The 13,589-nt window shown below is 44.3% G+C and overlaps 1 protein-coding gene and 1 long non-coding RNA gene across 15 annotated transcripts in view; one reads left to right on the top strand and one right to left on the bottom strand.

Annotated features, from left to right (window-relative positions):
• Positions 1 to 13,589, top strand: part of ssbp3a (single stranded DNA binding protein 3a) — a 239,744-nt gene that overhangs the window by 152,546 nt on the left and 73,609 nt on the right. The window lies entirely within an intron of this gene.
• Positions 1 to 13,589, bottom strand: part of LOC140426498 (uncharacterized) — a 77,885-nt gene that overhangs the window by 3,249 nt on the left and 61,047 nt on the right. Inside the window, exon 2 of the long non-coding RNA XR_011948216.1 lies at positions 1,731 to 1,865. This is a non-coding gene — a long non-coding RNA (uncharacterized lncRNA). The remainder of the gene's footprint in view (positions 1 to 1,730; positions 1,866 to 13,589) is intronic.

Here is a 13,589-nt window from a genome sequence, read left to right as displayed (position 1 = left end):
CCTAAACGACCCTCTTATTGACTGACCTGATTAATACTACACTCCTGTATGCTTCACCCGATGCCGGTGTCTATGTATTTACATTGTGTACCTTGTGTTGCCCTATTATGTATTTTCTTTTCTTGTACTTCATGATCTGTTGAGCTGCTCGCAGAAAAATACTTTTCGCTGTACCTCGGTACACGTGACAATAAACAAATCCAATCCATCCATAGCTCCCCTGCTTACTGTTGAAGTAGTGCTGGGGGACCTTTTATGTTCCCTGAGAGGGCAGATGAGGCCTTGCTTTAACATTTCATCCAAAAAAATGGGTGGCAAACATTGAGAGGCGGAAAGAACATAAGATGTCATCTAAAATAGACACAGTGTTGGTGTTTTCGTTATGATATGAACTAATGGTCATAAAATACACTTTATATATAAGGCTGACATCTTAAAGTCAAACGATAAGGCAGGGTTGATGAGTTTAAAAAATAATACAATGAGGGTTCTGTAAAAGGAAAATCATTATTAAAACAGGGCAATCTAACCTTCAGTTAACAACCTATTATAATTGGCAAAGTATATCGCAATATTGCTGAACAGGATGATGGTCTGTAGCCCTGTTTATGCAGGAAAATATGCTGGGTTTCACTTTCACCAGTGGAGGAGGAGCCTATAGGGTGTAACAATATTTGCTGAGAAAAATCCTTGGAGGGAGCACTTTTAATTTTTAAAGGGAGCATTTGACTTCAATGAATGTTGTCTTGACGGAGATTTGAAAGTAATTTTTTTGTTCATGACAATTTTTGATGTTGATTCACAAGACCGACAGAGGGTTTTCCTGCAGTTACCTTGCCTTGCTTAGATGGAACATTAATTCCAAATATATGACTTGTTGAAGTCCTAAATGACCTTGTTTTTTTTAACTAAGCTGAAAAAAACTGTAGATTGGACCTAAAAGTCAGTTCCAGAAAATACCTTATGATAGATAGCAGAGGAACTTGGCCTTTTAGCTTTAAAAAAACATTCCACATGCACTCATGTCATATGCTGACCAGGTTGCAAATTGAAGACTTCCTTTCTGTCTGCACTTCGGTGTTGGACTGTTTGGAAGTGTCATACCTTTTGCCTTCTAACCGCCTACTTCAAATATCAGTCTCTTCACCTTTTGATTTCTAATTCTTGCACTCAGTGTATTTTCTGAACATGTAAGATCATCAGTGATCAGTTTTGCCACACCAGAAATCAAATGTCAGTTGTGCATATAAAATCATAGAATCACAGGACGGCACATGGCACAGTGGTTAGCACTGCTGCCTACAGCGCTGAGGACCCGGGTTCGAATCCTGGCCCTCGGTCACTGTCCGTGTGGAGTTTTCACATACTCCCCGCATCTGCGTGGGTTTCACCACCACCACCCAAAGATGTGCAGGTTAGGTGGATTGGCCACGCTAAATTGCCCCTTAATTGGAGAGAAAAAAAATTGTAGAATCATAGAATTTACAGTGCAGAAGGAGGCCATTCGGCCTATCGAGTCTGCACCGGCTCTTGGAAAGAGCACCCCACCTTAGCCCACACCTTCACCCCATCCCCGTAACCCAGTAACCCCACCCATCCTTTTTGGACACGAAGGGCAATTTAGTATAGCCAATCCACCTAACCATCACAACCTGCAAGTTGAGAAGATTTAGCCATATTTTCCTTTTGGTTTCCTTGTTACCATTTCTGTATGCATTGTCTTATTTTACCCCATGTTGACTATTGAGGGTCTCCATGGAAGCTGTTAGTACTGATCTTGGTTGTTAAGATAATTCATCATCTTTGCTGTTCCAAACTTTAATGCTTCTGCGGAGTCCGGTGTGCAAACCAATTGGAAATGAAATCTGAGGAGGCAGCACAGAAATTACAGAATGAGTTATTCTTAAGTATGTAAGTCAGCTGAACAATGATGAATGAAATTCAATACAGACAACTGTAAAGTACTTTATCGTAGGATGAAAAAATCAACAACGTGTACTCTTTGGGGTTGCAGTAGCTAAGGAGGAAGTTGAAAAAGATCAGTAATGGGGATAGGTCTTTATCGACTTAATGCTTAACTAATGTAGAGCAACAATCATTAAAGTCAATTGACTGCACAGTCACAGCAGTAGAATGCAAGTCTGAGGAAGTCTAACTTATAGTGTTCAGGTCAGACAGACTATATCCTGGGTCCAGTTAAGACCAGCACAACACAATTGAAACATTCTCATGTTAAAAGCAATGCACAGACTCTCAAGACTGAGTAATCATGAAAGGCTGGAGAAATCTGAAATAAGAACAGAAAATGCTGGAAAATCTCAGCAGGTCTGGCAGCATCTGTGTAGAGCGAAACCGAGTTAAGGTTTTGAATCCAGTATGACGGCTTCTGAGTCATATTGGACTTGAAATGTGAGCTCTATTTCTCTCTCCACAGATGCTGCTGGACCTGCTGAGGTTTCCAGCTTTTTCTGTTCTTATTTCAGATTTCCAACATCCACGGTATTTTTATTTCAGTCTGGAGAAATCTGGGGCTGGATTCTCCGCCGGCGGGATGCTCCGTTTTGCCGGCAGCCCGGGGGTTTCCGACGGCGTGGAGCTGCCCCACAATGGGAAACCCCATTGACCAGCCGGAGTAACGGAGCATCCCGCTGGCGGGGTGAAACCGAAATGTGGCGCGGCGGGGAAGAGAATCCAGCCCATGGTCTTTGGACTCCTAAGTGGAGGCTTCAGAAAGGTTATTTTCGAGGTGTACAAGATTGTTAGTGATACAAATAGGGTCCACCTGGCATATACTTGTACTCGACTTTGTGAGTTGAATAGTCCCAGATTCTTACTAGTCAAAGACCAATTGAGGACTAACCAAGGCAAACGAAGTAAGAGACATATGGAATGGACTCTTGGATAGAGCAGCAGAGACTGTCTGGGGTGGAGAGACGGTGGGGGCAGACCTTCGGGCCTTTCTGGGTGGATGAATTAAGCTCTGCTAAATAGCCTCACCCATCCATAATTATTTTATAATTTTTTTAAAAGTAAGGGCAGCATGGTGGCGCAGTGGTTAGCACTGCTGCATCACGACGCCGAGGTCCCAGGTTCGATCCCGGCTCTGGGTCACTGTCCTTGTGGAGTTTGCACATTCTCCACGTGTTTGCGTGGGGTTTCTCCCCCACAACCCAAAGATGTGCAGGGTAGATGGATTGGCCCCGCTAAATTGCCCCTTAATTGGAAAAATGAATCGGGTATGCTAAATTTATTGGGAAAAAAAAATATTTTTCAAAAGTTGCTTGGGAATATGTTTTTACAGCTACATTAAAAGTGAATGCATATTGAGTTAGAAAATAGAGATTGCTTAAAAAAAATCTGGGCTTGCAGAGCTACTGAGTCCATGGAGAAAGTGCAACGGTGTGATGGGACCTACAGGAGGAGGATGCCGCCCTTCTGGCCTCAAGTCAGCTGCTGTGAGGCACAGAGAAACTGCAGCACAGTGGTTTCTAAGGAATTAGTCATAAAAATTGAGAATACACATTTGTCGTCTCAACAGTCCATTATGTGAGTACATCATTAGTCTTTGGCTCATATAAAGGCTTTGATAGGTTTCCTCCTACAATGAAGAACTGGCATTTGATGCTTGCTGCTTCTACTGGCGTGCCAGTCTAGTTAGCAGGTTTCTGGCTCTGCAGCCAACTCAACATACTGTCATTTGTACCCCAGTGTCGAGGGACTGCATGAATGGAGTCCTGCAGATCATATAAGTACACCGTTCTCGTCTAATTTTTCCTCATTCAAGTTGCGACCTACATCATTCTCTGTTAGTAATGCTGTACTTCCAGGCAACAGTAATAAATCAATTAATGACTCCAAATCATTTAATGGCTAACACAATAACATGAAAGCCAACAGCTTGTGTCTCTGCAGTAATATTAGAGACCGCTTGTTGACTGGAGTAGAGAGCTCAACAGTGCTCGTTATCTCAATTAGCACAATTAGTGTATGATTTGAATGCAGGCTTTACCCTGCATCTGCTTGATCTAATTCTGTCCGTAAATGTTATTTATGCACAAAAGTGGCCCCATGACAAATGTTGTACCCGATCATGTTGACACACAGTTTAATTTCAAAGCCCATTAAAGAAAAGGTATCTGAGTTGGTGAAAAAACTTTAAACATTTGTTACATTCCACATCAAGTTCATCCACGTTGGATATAGCCGGCACAGTTCAGTCAGCTATGGCCATGTGAGAAACAACACAAATTAGATGCAAAATAAAGCTCTTTCTACTATATTTTAACACTATCATGTAAGCACAACTGCAGGCAAGTGTCCTTTACTGCATCAGTGTAATTTCACTTTCACATGTCCAGTTAATCCTTGTGGCTTCTGAGGTTGCCACTCAAGCCAGAATGCTGGCAGTTTTATGCTGTGGGCTCACACTCATTAAGAACAGTGTTAATACTACCCCAATCTATTTCATTGAAGCTGGAGGAGAGTAGAGTCTTCAATAATATTAGTCTGGGCAGCTCTGATCCCTACCCTATTGAGGAAATTAGATTAGACATAAATTACCTAACTTCTATGCTCATTAAAGTAAGGTGCATCTTGATTGGTAGCACTTGTACATCACTGTAATTTATATTATTTAAAAGTCTATGTTGTACTGAGAAACCTATAGAATGCAAAATGTATAAATGCAGTTCTGCCACATGACTGGCACAACCTACGGATAGTAGTGATCTATTCATCAGACTGAATATGGTGATGTGTGAGTAATGCTTTTTGCTTGTACCCAATCACTAAAGGAAAAATACGACTGTTATTGAGTGTGAAAAACTCTGAGATTAAATTTACGTTCAGGTACAGGAAGGCGGAGCAAATTGTTCAGAATCCCTGTTTGCTGTGTTTGGATTTTACTGTCAAACGTTTTTTAGTATTTGCAGTCAAATGCATAACTTCTGGTTGTTTGCACATATGTACCATGTACCAGGGCAGTGGGTACTTAAAGGTTCCTTCAGTAAGAATGTACTAGAATTGGTTATTTTAATTGAAGGTTTAGTAACTCAGTGGGCAAATGTCCTGACTATTGTGTACTGAGCCACACCAGCCAACAAAATCTGAGGTTCTCTGCCAGGGAGACGGTGCGAATATTACACTCCACCTCTCTTAGCTTTAGGGTTCTTACTCTTCTTTTGCAATTCACTACTTCTGGTACAGCTCTCCAGTGCGAGGACGTTCAGCTTAAATGCTCTTTGTGGTCAAGCAGCTGTCATTGCACTCAGCTCACCTTTTGAAGAATTGCCCCTTGTTTATGGGATATTGGAAAGCAACAAAAAGGTATAACTGGACCCCTGGTGCATTAATGACTTTGCCAGGACAACAGTAAACTGAAGGAGAGAGAAATTCCATAATCTTAAAAGATTGTTTCATGTTGAGACTCTCAGCAGTCAAGTGTAACTGAGCAGCCATGCTTTTATTCTGATTTTGATGTCGTGCTCATGCAGATGACAGATGTCATGTTTTGAGAACAAATATTTGATGGAACTTTATGCACGATTGGAAGCAGTTTAAAAAAAAAAAAGTAAATTTAGAGTACCCAATTCAAATTGCCTGCCATCCAACATCCAATACTGGATGATCAGAAATTTCATCCACTTTAAATATTGAGAAGAATGCAGCCTTTGTCTTCCCTAAAGCCAACTCCATCCTTTTCCCTGGCAAGAGTCAGAGACTAAACCAGACAGTTTGTAATGTTGTCCATGCAGTAAGTCCCCACTTAAAGCTGCAGTTGCGTTCCTGAAAAGTGCGACTTTAAGCAAGACAACTTTAAGCAAATCAGATTCTCTCCACCCCCTCCATTCAAAATAATATAAAATCTGTAATTACATTGTGTAGGATCTATCTCATCAGAAATAATATTATACGCTGCAAGTTGAAGCATTTTACATTCCTCAATTCCTATCTTGATTAATAAAATAACTTGAAATAAATTTTAAAATATAAAATAAATATGGTAATTTTCTACTTGCCTCCTGGCTACTACAGATTCTGCTCGCCACTGATCCTGCCGATTGGGCCACAAGGCCCTGTCGGACCAGCGTGAAATTATTTCAAAATGAAAATCATGAATTGTGACCTACATTAAGGGGAAACAATGTCAACCAGGGCAATGTAAAATGGGGACCGACTCTATTTGACTCACGAGTTGAGCTTCCAATCACCATTCTGGAGACCACCTAATTCCACCGTCATAATACTTCTGACTTTACCCCTTCTCTAAGCTCACCTGTTCAAATCCTCATTCATGCCTTTGCTACCTCTAGACTTGGCTATCTTAGCATGTGACTGGTTTGTCTCCCACATTCTACATCTACAATCTGTAAACTTGAGTTTAATCAAAATTCTGTTGCCAATTTCCTACTCTGCAACAAAACCCATTTAACCATCGCCGTAGTATTCGCTGACCCATGCTGGCTCCTGATCAAGCAACATCTTGTGAAATTCTCAACCTTGATTTCCAATTCATCCATGACCTTGCCCGTCCCTATCTCTGCAATCTCCTCCTACCCATAATCCTGCCCCCCCCCCCCCTCCTTCAATTCTGGTCACTTGAGCATCCTGGATTTAAATTTTCCATTGGTGACTGTGCCTTGAGCTGCCATGGCTATAAACTCTGGAATTCCTCATGAACCACTCTTGCTCCCTTAAAGCCGCTGCCGGTGGCGGCATGTAGGAGGAGGGCGCGACGGCTCCTGCTCGAGGCCTGATTTTTTAGAACTTAATGCCCGGTCCCAGGGGCACTTTTTTGTTAAATAAGTGCAGGAAGACATAAGGAAGAAAGATGTCCAAAATCCAAAGGAAAGCTGCCGTGAAGAAGGGGGTAAATGAAGGTTCGTCGTTGAGTGGAAGGGTCGGCTTGGCAACTGGAAGGGCGGTGGAGGCTGGGTCGCTGGGCAGGGGCCACACTTCACGGCAGAAAAGATGACCGAGGTGATGGTTGTGGAACTTTTTTATTTTAAAAATAAATTTAGAGTACCCAATTCATTTTTCCAATTAAGGGGCAATTTAGCCTGTTCAATCCACCTACCCTGCACATCTTTGGGTTGTGGGGCAAAACCCACGCAAACACGGGGAGAATGTGCAAGCTGCACACTGACAGTGACCCAGAGCCGGGATCGAACCTGGGACCTCGGCGCCGTGAGACTGCAGTGCTACTACCGCGCCACCGTGCTGCCCTCTGGTTGTGGAACTTGAAAAACAGTTCGTAAAGCATATGGAGGTGATGAGGAAGAAGATGATGGCGGCATTGCTGGTGCTGGTGGGGGGGGGCAATTGCCCCGGTGAAGGTGGCGGTGTCGAGGGCATCGGCGGAGGTGCGGGATCAGGGCGAGAAACGGAAGTGAGTGGAAGAGGCCTTGTAGCTACACAGTGATCAACTCACCTCAATGGGTGAGGATCTGCAAGAGGGTGGTGGAAGCCAGCAAGGATCTTGGAGGACCTGGAAAACTGATCTAGGCGGCAAAATCTGAGGATCATGGGCCTGCCGAAGGGGTGGAGGGCCCAAGGTCGACTGAGTATTTTGCCAAGATGTTGGCAGAGCTGTTGGGGGAGGAGGGGGGAAGATCCCTCTCTGTACGAACTGGATCAGGCTCATAGGGTGGGGAGGCCTAAACCAAAGGCGAATGAGCCACCAAGAGCAGTGACTATTTGTTTCTGTAGGTACCGTGTGAAGGAGAAGGTCCTGAGTTGGACAAAGCAGAAGTGGGAGGTATAGTTGTCTGGAGCAGGTATACATATGTACCAGAACTTTATTGTGGAGGCAGCCTTCAGCCGAGTGAAGACAGCACTGTATAACAGCAGTGTGCGGTTCGGCATAGTATACCCAGCTAAGTTGAGGGTGACCTACAATTCTAAAGACTTTTATTTTGAGGCGGTGGAAGCAGTGGAGGCGTTTGTGAAGGCAGATGGACTGGGGCAAAAGTGAGAAATGGGACTGAGGATTGGACTTGGGCTGAGGGTAGCGGGGGTGGAGGAGTGTATGTAGCTCTATTTTTCACTGCCCAGTGGGCAGGACCTGGAGTTGTGAGGATGGTGGACAGGAGGAGGGGGGAGGGGTGTGAGACACCCCCAGTTCGGATAGTTATATGGAATGTGAGGGGTTTGTTGGAGGGAGGTTGTTCAGGGTCATCATGGGGGTAGTGCTCCTGAACTTGGAACCAGGGCCACTCGATGCCTTTTTAGGGGGGCAGATGCTCGGGCGGCAGGCGGGTATGGGGGCAGATGTTTTTAGCCTTTACCTCGCTGATTGCCCAGAGGCGAGGCCTGTTGGGTGGAGGTTAGCTTCTCCATCCTGTGACACGGCCTGGCGGGGTTGAGCCTACTTGAATTTCCTCGACTCTCAGGAAGGTGAAGTTACAGCTGAACGGGATGAAGGAAGGGATTCACAATTCATGGGTGCTGTTTATTATGCACTTCCGGGAATTGGTTGGCATTGAACGTTGGGGAGGGGATGGGGGTTGGGGGGGGGGGGGGGGGGGGGGGTGAATGGGTGGTGGGGGGGGGGGGGGGCGGGAGAGAGTATTGTTGTCTTTGGTTGCATTGTTTATGGATTGTTAATTTGTGGTTTTTTTTTACCTGGAATGTACGGGTGGATGTTTTGGTCTATGTATATTGAGCGGGTGCGGTTTGTGTGAGCCGTCTCTGTCTCTCTTGCTCGTTGTGTCTTTACTTAATTTGCTCTGTTTTATAACCTTTGCTCTAGAGTCGCCAGGTATCTTTATGACACCACCACGAGGTTCAAGTACTGATCAATAACTCAATACACCAGTTAGTAAGTTTCAAATCAAAACACATTTATTATACACAGTCAATCATTACTCATGTATAAGACTCTACTTAATAGACTATCTCTAACACGAAGAGGCCTATACTTAGCTTTGGAACTGGCCCACCAGGTCAGGGGAACAAATGGCCTTTTGTTCGATTCTGAGTCTGCAGGCTTCATAGCTGGTATAGACTGGTAGCTGGGAGCGCCTATCTCGTAGCATGCGTTGACTGGAGACTTACTTGGTTGGTGCAGCTGCTAGACAGGTCACGGTCAAGGGTTGTTTCGAGCTGCTGAGAGGCCCTGCCAAGAAGGACAAATTGAACTTTGGGACTCTATTTTATAGTCCCCAGGGTCTTCCCGCCCCTTTGGGCGGACCCCGTACCTGGTCCCAAGTGATTGGACTAAGTTCTGATCACTTGGATCGATTTCTCCAATACTGGAGCTGTTCCCTGATCGCTGGGCGGTTCCTAAGTGTCTGTTGGCCTTCCTTTGTCTTGGCTCCTGCTGGCGCCAAGGAGTCTGGCTTGGCCTTGTTTATCTTAACTGTTTCCAATTGTTCCCGGGGATCGCTCCTCAGTATGTAGATGGTTGTTAGTTTCAGTGCTGTCTGGGTTCCTGCAAGTTCTGATTACAGGAAACTTTGCACCTGCTTGTTTTTCCTGCGTTTGACTGAATTTCCCTGCATTCTTAGCGGATCTCCATTTTAAAGTCGGGAAGTGGCTCCCAACTCTTCCTCCCACTTCCTTTTCACCTCCCCTATTGAAACACCTTCCCACTCCATCAGCACTTTATATATTTCCGAGACCTTCCCCCTCCTCTCCAACTCCTGTTTTTAGCATCACCTTATCCTGCAGCCCCCTTAGTGGGAGGCGAGGGAAGTCGGGACCTGCCTCCGAACAAAGTCCCGCACTTGCAAATACCGGAACCCATTACCACCTGGCAACTCAAACTCTTCCTCTAGCTCCTCAATACTCGGAAAGCCCTCATCAATAAAGAGATCTCCGAATCTCTCGATCATTTCATTCCCTGCCCGCTGCCACCTCCTAAAGCCCCCGTCCAGCTCCCCTGGAGTGAACCGGTGGTTGTTTATTGGTGAAAATGTTGCAAATGAGGTTTAAAAGATTTTTTTTTAAAAAAGATGCCCTTAAATCCTTTTTCTTTGATCACCTGCCGCAAGATTTGTTTGTGTGGCTTGCTTTCACTTATGTTTGATGCTCCTGTGAAGCACCCTGAAATTGGGCCACTGTGTGCGGAGCCTGCACGTTCTCTCCATGTGTGTGTGTGTGTGTATATGGGTTTCCTCCAGGTGCTCCGGTTTCCTCCCGCAAGTCACGAAAAACAACGCTCACAAAGAATGCAGGGAAATGTGGACAATGCTAGACAACAAGCAGGCACAGTGCCTGAATGTATATTTGGGAAGCAGTTACCAGACGGAATCAAAACTCTGGGTCGATTAGCATATTGATGGCCCATCTCCGAGGAACAAAGGACTAACACTCAGGTAGTTGATACTGTTACAGACATCCTGGCGCCAGAAAGACACAAACAAAGCAAAGCTAACGGCCACCTAAGACACGCCCAGCCATCAGGGCACCCACCTCTTTTATTGGTTAAGATCTAAAACAATGATCGAGAAGCTGCCCAATTAATTGGGACCAAGTTTAAGGCCCGCCTAAAAGCACGCGAAGCCCCTCCAAATATAAGAAGGATCCCCCACGAGAGATTCGCTCTCTTGGATTTGGCTCTCTGGCGGAGAGACCCATCCACCAGCGTCACCGGAAGCAAGTAAGTTCAAGGTCACCACTCGCTGCCAGACGGACGACCTTAGCTGTTCTCCTGTATCTCTTCAAACCCAACAGCCTCAGATTCGAACAACGGCCATTGTTCCACTGATTAAGTGGGCACCCGAAGTTAAGTATAGGCGTTAGCGTTAGAGATAGTTTAGTTTGTAGTACTGTTGTGCATGAGTAGATCTTACTGTGTGTGTAAATAAATAGTATTGACTTTGAACTAACTGGTGTATTGGCTCTTTGATCGGTATTTGGGTTGAACCTTGTGGCTGTATCGAGAGAAACCTGGCGACTCTGAAAGTAGAAACATAATTAGGATTAAGAAAGGCGACCATATTGACCGCCATATTTATAACCAGATAAACAGACCAACAACATTCTGAATTCTCCCTCAGTGTACCCGAACAGGCGCCGGAATGTGGCGACTAGGGGCTTTTCACAGTAACTTCATTTGAAGCCTACTTGTGACAATAAGCGATTTTCATTTCAATGTGGAAGTGACTTGAATCTAGTGTTGAGACTCAATCTGACACTGGAGAAGTAGAGCAACACGCCCTGCTTTGTGTTCAAGTTGACTTGGGCACCCGATTTTCACTCCACCCATTTATCAGTTCAACGTCAAACCAGCCGCACGCACGCTGATAATTTTCTGATGGAATACTCTATGTGGTGAGTTGTGTTCCCTCGGTTCCTTGTGTCAGATGGGCAGATGTCCGGAGACCGCCAGTAAAAACACTTGCTTGTTGTGAATTGGTCCTTGGAAAATCTCTGGTTTAGTCGCAATGAAGGTGTGTTTTGAAAGACTGGGTTGGATATCGGAACTGTAGAGTTCTTTGTGAAGAAACTATGGGGCATTTTGAATTTTAAGGAATTGAGTTCTGATTAGACTAATGAAGACATTCTGATATATTATTGAATTATCAATTACATATACTCTAAACTTTAAAAAAACAATGCTGCTTTATGGAGCACTGCTGGTACACACTATAACATGAACTGCAAATTTCAAGCAGTATTTCAAAAGGATCTGTACATTATTCCTTTTAATACTGATGATGGCCTGAGATACTGTCGTGTACTGCTCAGGGTTACTGTCAGAAATTGAAACAAAGCTATGTTTAATATGTATCCAGTGACCCCCTGCAGGAAAGTGAATGCATGGACATTGTATGAGCTTGTGATTGGACTTCACTGCGACATTCCCAATGTCAACTTGCCAACTCACTATCACCTGTCACCCAGGAAGAATGGCTACTTTTTAAGATATGGGAGGGCTTCTAGCATAATGTGTGCTCTGCTCTACAATGCGTGGCTGGCTTCCACAGGAGTTGAAATCGCTTTATCCTCAATGCAAGTAGTCTTTGCTGATGTATGGGAACAAGCATTGTCTAGCGCAGGTACGATGGGAGCAAGCTTTGCAGGTTATCTTTTGAAAATTGAACTTCACCCCTTGTTTATCTCCAGACACAATCTCGCCTTCAGTTGAATGAAGTGCATGCTGCTTCATCGGAGAAACAGATTCAGGTCTTTGTAAAAAATTGATTCTTGGCATTGTTTTGGTACATTTTACCTCTTCAGTTTTGCCAAATAACAACAGCCTGCATTTATATAGCACGTTGAACATGGTAAAACAAAATTTGGCACTGAACCTCAAGCTATTAGAGCCTGCATCCGAGACCTCTTTTCTTAAAATGTTTTCCAATTAAGGGGCAATTTTAGCGTGGCCAGTCCGCCTACCCTGCACATCTTTGGGGTGTGGGGGTGAGACCCACGCAGACATGGGGAGGATGTGCAAACTCCACACTGACAGTGACCCGGGGCTGGGATCGGTGCCGTGAGGCACCAGTGCTAACTACTGCACCACTGTGCCGCCCTCACCAAGACCTCTTTGAATGATCTTGTGTTTAAAGGAGGAGAGATATGGGGGGGGAGGGGGGGGGAGTTTTAGGGAGGCATATTCAGAGCCTTGGTCCAGGTAACTGACTGCATGGTGGGAAATTATGGAGCTATGAAAATTGAGGATGTGCAAGAGACCAGAATTGGAGAAGCGCAGAGATCTTGGAGGATTGGGGTGGATTGGAGGAGATTTAAGTATTTGGTCTTGGGATTTTGTAAAATGTGAAGTTTCAGACGGTTACAGAGAATTTCTCTCCACAGCTTCCACCAACTCAGTTCTGAACTGGCAATCTGGAGATGTGTATCAATAGCTTGTACTTCCTGTGTTTTATTTTTACTCTGCTCTTCACAGTACCCCTTTACCCCATATGTGTGGGAGGTTCCATGCTTGTGTTTGCTTTTTGGACCTGCTAATTATGCACACATATCAAGCTATTAGCATTGTGTTAATGTTCCATCACTATCACAACAAGGAACATTCCTGTTCACACAACTAAAAGTTGCTGATTCCATTTTGAATTCACCTGCTGTTCAACCATAACAACCATGGAGTCGAGCTTCAGAATGGGTTTGGAGATTTTGCAGTATTATGCGATCATCCATGCAAACCGTCTGATTCGGGTTGGGGTGAATAAAACAGATTTTGCAAATAGTGTGACAGCACTGTGATCTAACCGGGATTCCAGAGAGTGAATATCCACTGGCTTTGTTGGAATCTGTTTAGTTCAAACACTCCTTTTTGTACTTAAATACTGTATTAAAATTAACTTGACATTTTAACTATTAATGGTGGCTATAAATGGGCTCTGTATTGTACTGATTGTTTTTTGTGTTCATTGACGGCTAATGGATATCAGTCTGGAGTAGCCCTGTTATCCTTTTGTGGATTCTTTGAGCAACTTTGGCTTGGATTATTGAGGTGTTTCCAGCCACTCATTTCTCCCTTTATTGGGTATATGTAAAATCCAACTAGGTGTACTTTTCTTCGAGACTTTAGTTTCTCCGAGAATATGATTTACTCTGTGGTAAGTGCTTTCCTCTTAAAGTTACCTTTTTAAAAAAACACATTTTATTCAAACTTGTATCAA

The sequence above is a fragment of the Scyliorhinus torazame genome, chromosome 7 (genome assembly GCF_047496885.1).
Source record: "Scyliorhinus torazame isolate Kashiwa2021f chromosome 7, sScyTor2.1, whole genome shotgun sequence".
NCBI classification, from domain to species: Eukaryota; Metazoa; Chordata; class Chondrichthyes; order Carcharhiniformes; family Scyliorhinidae; genus Scyliorhinus; species Scyliorhinus torazame.
Note: the sequence above shows the minus strand (reverse complement) of the source record. Positions and strands in the feature narration are given on the sequence as shown.